General features: G+C 45.3%; 1 protein-coding gene across 3 annotated transcripts in view; it reads left to right on the top strand.

The window, feature by feature from the left end:
* The first annotated feature begins 3,655 nt into the window (after window positions 1-3,655).
* The window catches only part of METTL16 (methyltransferase 16, RNA N6-adenosine), a 94,884-nt gene continuing 92,539 nt past the window's right edge, over window positions 3,656-6,000 (top strand). For 2 of the 3 annotated variants that reach the window (XM_037987489.2, XM_037987487.2), the window contains exon 1: window positions 3,657-3,795. The gene's annotated coding sequence lies outside the window, so the exon portion shown is untranslated. Of the gene's footprint in view, window positions 3,796-6,000 lie in introns of all 3 variants that reach the window. The other variant, XM_037987488.2, reaches the window with a different exon arrangement.

Genomic DNA, 6,000 nt, shown 5'->3' with positions numbered 1-6,000 from the left:
CGGCCCACTGCAACCTCCGACTCCCGGGTTCAAGCGATTCTCCTGCCTCAGCCTCTTGAGGAGCTAGGATTGCTGGTGCCCACCACCACGCCTGGCTAATTTTTTTGTATTTTTAGTAGAGATGGGGTTTCACCATGTTGGCCAGGCTAGTCTCAAACTCCTGAGCTCAAGTGATACACCTGCCTTGGCCTCCCAAAGTGCTGGGATTACAGGTCTGGGCCACTGAATCTGGCCGCGAATTAGTTTTTTAAAAAGTGGTATATCCAGCCGGGTGCAGTGGCCCAGGACGGTAATCCCAACACTCTGGGAGGCCAAGGCAGGTGGATCACTTGAGCTCAGGAGTTTGAGACCAGCCTGGCCAACATGGTGAAACCCCGTCTCTACTAAAAATACAAAAATAAATAGCTTGGTGTGGTGGTGGGCACGTGCAATCCCAGCTACTCGGGAGGCTGAGGCAGAAGAATCGCTTTGACCCGGGAGGCGGAGGTTGCAGTGATCTGAGATCACGCCACTGCACTCCAGCCTGGGCGACAGAGTGAGACTCTATCTCAAAAAAAAAAACAAAAGAAGAAAAGTGGTATATCAATTCACTGGAATACTGTGCACCTATCACAAAGAATAATATAGAACTATATTGATGGAAGTGGAGGAATCTCCAAGAGTTATATTTGAATATATGTGCATGTGTGTGTGTGTATATATATGTAATTACATATATATACTATATATTTGTATAAAAATTATTTGGTTATATATCCTTATGAGATATAGAGGTTTAGTGGTAAGGTTACCCAAATTTGATTGTGCTTGCCTGTGAGTGGTGAGATTTTAGATAATTTTTGTCTTTCTGATACCTTTATGTATTATTTAAGTTGTTTACAAATTTTCAATTATTAAAATGTTTTATCTTTATGGAATACTTAAAAAAAAACTGACCAGATAAGTTATAAGGAGCAATATTATAATTATTAGGAACTTACTATATGCTAGACATTCTGTTGTTTTATATGCATTGTCTGATTTTAATTCCCACATCCTGTGAGATTATCCTGTTTTGTAATATTGAGCAAACTAAGGCTTCAAGTGTTTAAGTAAATTGCCTATAATCACAGGGTTAGTAAATGGTGGGCAGGATTAAAGGCCAGGTTTCCCAGCTGCAGTGCTACTAGGGTGTCTCGGGCCTGACCTATAGGTAAACGGGGTTGCCCTTTGGAGCTAACAGAAAGTTACCAGTATCTTAAATAGAATCACTTCAACCCCACCAGTCCTATCTCCGAGGCCATCTTTTCTTTCACCTTTCCAGTAGCACGCACTAAATAAAATGCTATAAGTAGTATCAAAGCCACTACCAACTAAAGATGGAAAACTTTCTGTAGTAATATGTTACATTGATTGCCGAAATGAACCATGCCTTCCAATATTGGAAGGTATCCTGGCATAGTCCCCTCCCCTTGAATGGCTGGGGACTGGCCCTTTTACTTGCTTTAACCAAGAGTATGGCCAAGGTGGTAGTTCTGCATCCAAGCTTTAAGAAGGCCTGGCAGCTTCCACTTTTGCCCTTTTGGGAGCCCTGAGCCAACATGTAAGAAGTATTCTGGCTGGGCACGGTGGCTCATGCCTGCAATCCCAGTACTTTGGGAGGCCGAGGCGGGTGAATCACCTCAGGTCAGCAGTTTGAGACCAGGCTGGCCAACATGATGAAACCCTGTCTCTACTAAAAACACAAAAAAATTAGCTGGGCATGGTGGCAGGCGCCTGTAATCCCAGCTACTCAGGAGGCTGAGGCAGGAAAATCGCTTGAACCCAGGAGGTGGAGGTTGCAGTGAGCCAAGATGGCACCATTGCACTCTAGCCTGGACAATAAGAGTGAAACTCCATCTCTGTGGGGAAAAAGTCTTCCTACTCTGCTAGACAAGTTATGTGGAAAGGCTATATGGGCAGGGAAATAACTTGGACTATAGGGAGAGAGACCTAGTTCTTTCAGCAGAACCAGCCCCCACTTGATGCTATGACCACTGGCAAGACGAGCAGAATGGCTGGCCTAATCACAGCCCAGATTGCAGAACTGTGAGCAAATAAAATGGTTGTTGTTTTAGGTCTTACGTTTCGGGGCGGTTTGTTACACAATAGATTGAAAACACCTCCTCAGCTTTCTTTGGGTGACTGCTGGTACACTCACTTGTGCATAAGGCTGAAGTCTCCATTCCTTAATCCTTACTATCTCCCAATTTTATGGCAACAGTTTGCCAGAAGCGTTCACATTAACCACGAGGGCGTAGGCAGGCCCTTTTTTTTTTTTTTTTTTTTTTTTTTTTTTTTTTTTTTTTAAATGGAAAGAGGTACCAGGTCCAGAGGCTGACTTTAGCCCTCACTTTGTTACTACTTGTATGCCTTTTGAAAGTCACTAACCTTTCTATCTCAGCTGCAAACTGGGGGAGATTTATATTCACTCCACTTACAAGAAGGTAAAATCAGTAGAAACGAGTTTAAAAGAAATTGAAATGCATTAACAGAGCTTCCAGCTTAGGGCAGGCAGACTTGATGTCATCCAATTTTTAAATTTTTATTATTTATTATTTATTTATTTATTTTTTGAGACTGTGTCTTGCTCTGTCTGCCAGGCTGGAGTGCAGTGGTAGGAACTCGGCTCACTGCAGCCTCGACATCCCGGGCTCAAGTGATCCTCCCACTTCAGCCTCCCACCTCAGTCCCCCACGTAGCTGGACTTCTGGCGCACCACCACCACACCTGGCTAATTTTTGTAATTTTTTGTATTGACGGGTTTTTGCCATGATGCCCAGACTGGTCTTGAACTCCTGGGCTCAAGAGATCCGCCCACCTTGGCCTTCTAAACTGTTGGGATCACAGGCGTGGGCCACAGCATCCGGCCTCTGAGTGTAAGATCTTGAACAAACCACTTAATAGTTCTGATCCAGCCGGGCACGGTGGCTCACACCTGTTATCTCAGCACTTTGGGAGGCCGAGGCAGGCGGATCACCTGAGGTCAGGAGTTCGAGGCCAGCCTGGCCAATATGAAGAAACCCCATCTATACTAAAAATACAAAAATTAGCCGGGCGTGGTGGCGGGTGCCTATAATCCCAGCTACTTGGGAGGCTGAGGCAGGAGAATCGCTTGAACCCAGGAGGCGGAGGCTGCAGCGAGTCAAGATGGCACCACTGCACTCCAGCCTGAGCGACAGAGCGAGACTCCATCAAAAAACAAACAAACAAACAAACAAAAACCTCTTCTCCTCAGTTCTTTCGCTGTAAATGAGAGTACTCTTCCCCACCCCACTGTATCTCTTATGATTCAGTGAGTGAGACATCGCCTGAGGACACACCTGTTGCACAAAAAGCGCTCACCGCACGCCATCACGCCCAAGTCTCATACCCTTATCTTCATAACCTGTCCAATCCCAGTGGGTGTGAGAGGTCAGTCTGCAGCACGGCCCGGAAAACTTGTTTCTTTTTCTTTTAAGTGCTTTCCCGCGAATTCGAGCGCAGGTCCTCCTCCTGCCATACTGCAAAGGACTCCGCTTGCCACCACGCCCCCGCCTTCTGTCAGGAGCAGCCAACTCCAGGTCTCGCGACGCTTTCTTCTTTCTTCAGGATCAGCCACAGGTCGCGCGAGAGGGATTTGTCCAATCATGAGGCTAGATGGCTTCACAAGATGGCGGCGCGCTGGGAGCGTATCCTCTGCGTTTCTAGGAGTTTCGCTCTGCGGCGTCTTTAAGATTCTAGGGTTGTACAGGCCCACGCCAGACACGACGTCTGGCAGGAACCTCGGCCTCAGAGGTGGGTCACTTATATTTCTCACGCAGATCTACTATCATGGGTCACTTAACCTGTGGATCACCCGGGTTCCTCATTCTTGAGTTTTGGGCTAGTGAGGTGCCGACTTCGGGGTCTAGGAGGGGAGACCTGATGTGGCTGCGTGTGCGCACGCGGGGGTGTTTGAGAGTGGATGAGTGGGAGGAGTTGGCGAATAGAATAGAGACTAGGATCGAAGTAGGAAAGACTCCCCGGGGTTTAGGAGGTTTAGAGAAATCCAAAACTGAGGCGGGAAGACAAACTGAGCGGATGAGATGAGGGCGTGGAAAGAGTGGAAGAGATGGAGAAATGGCAGTGGCAGGACTAGTGGGAAAAGTCGAATTTATGAGAGAAGGCGAAGAGAGAAGATGTAGATTGGTGTTGAGGTGGGAGGGATCTGTGCAGAAAGAATATTAAGTTTTGAAATTGGAATTTAGACTATTTTATAGGCCATGTATTAAGAGAATGGTAGTTGAAGAGGGTTAATGCTCAAGAGGAACCAAGGAAACAAGCATGGAGATGAGAAAGAAAAAAAAAAAGTGAAAGCCTCATTCTCAGGGTTCTACTATTAACTGTAGCTTTCTGGACTGACTCAAGTAACCAGGAAGAAAAGTTTCAGTCCTTGGAATAAGGTTTTTTTGAAACTCAATGAGGGAGCTTTGTGTCAGTGGTCCGGACGGGGAAGAGTTCCGTCATGCTTTCAATCAACAAATACTTGAGTGCCTACTCTCTCAGGCACTATTTTAGGCGTTGGGATATGCAATGTACAAGACAGACAAAGTATTTTCGCTCTTGAACCTTACTGACGGGAGATTTTTTTAAAGTAAAATATATGGAATGTCAGATGGGTAAATTCTGTGTCGAAAATTGAAGCTGGAGCCTGGGTAGCAAAGCCAGACTCCCTTTCTACAAAAAATGAAGTAAATTAACCGGGTACAGTGGCCTGTGCCTGTAGTCCCAGCTACTTGGGAGGCTCAGGCGGGAGGATTGCTTGATCTCAGAAGTCGGAGGCTGCAGGGAGCTATGATTCCACTATTGCATTCTGAGCAACAGAATGAGACCCTGTCTCAACAAGAAGGAAAAAAAAAAGTTGATGCCCAGTTAAACTCTGAAGAATAGGATATATTTAGCTAAGAACCCATTGCCCATATTGGGAGGTTAGTTAGAAAAGAGGTGGTTGTATTGACTCATTCTGTATCTGTTCTGACCAGAAAAGTTGAATAATGTAGGAAATGAATCGAATCTGCCGTATCTATAATTTAATTTGTTTCACATATATTCAGCGTATCGTGTTGTGTGTGCACTATGTCAGCTATGTAGTCTGTAGAATTTTCCTTAATGTGTTGCAGAGCCCTCACATGCCACTGCCTCTTTAGTCCCTGTTAGGGTATGGTGACTATAGTCAGCAACAATGTGTATTTCAAAATAGGTAGAGAGAGGGCTTGAAATGTTACCAACACATAGATATAAAAAATACTCAAAGTGATGAATACCCCACATACTCTGACTGGATCATCACACATTCTATGCGTGTAACAAATACCCCATAAAGGTCACATGTCCCCCATAAATAGGGAAAATATTTTCTATCAGCTTAAAGAAATTACTCTTAGTAGTCTTTTTTGTTGCTTGCCAGAATCACAAGAAAGGACATTTTCTCTTTTTTCTTTTTCTTTTTTTTCTTTTTTGAGGCAGAGTCTCACTGTCACCAAGGCTGGAGTGCAGTATTATGATCTCAGCTCTCTGCAACCTCCACCTCCCGGGTTCAAGTGATTCTCCTGCCTCAGCCTCCTGAGTAGCTGGGATTAGAGGCACCCACCACCATGCCTAGCTAATTTTTTTTTTTTCTTTTTTTTTTTTTAAGACGGAGTCTTGGTCTGTCGCCAGGCTGGAGTGCAGTGGTGTGATCTTGGCTCACTGCAACCTCCACCTCCCGGATTCAAGTGATTCTCCTGCCTCAGCTTCCCGAGTTGCTGGTACTTCAGGCAGGCGCCACCACACCTAGCTAATTTTTGTGTTTTAGTAGAGACAGGGTTTCACTATGTTGACCAGGATGGTCTCCACGTTGGCCAGGCTGGTCTCACGAACTCCTGAGGTGATCCTCCTGTCTTGACCTCTGAAAGTGTTGGGATTATAGGCATGAGCCACCGTGCCCAGCCAAAACTTTCATTTTTGATATTTTCTTTTTAA

Source organism: Chlorocebus sabaeus, chromosome 16 (genome assembly GCF_047675955.1).
Source record: "Chlorocebus sabaeus isolate Y175 chromosome 16, mChlSab1.0.hap1, whole genome shotgun sequence".
Taxonomy (NCBI): Eukaryota; Metazoa; Chordata; class Mammalia; order Primates; family Cercopithecidae; genus Chlorocebus; species Chlorocebus sabaeus.
This window is presented reverse-complemented; position numbering and strand designations above follow the sequence as displayed.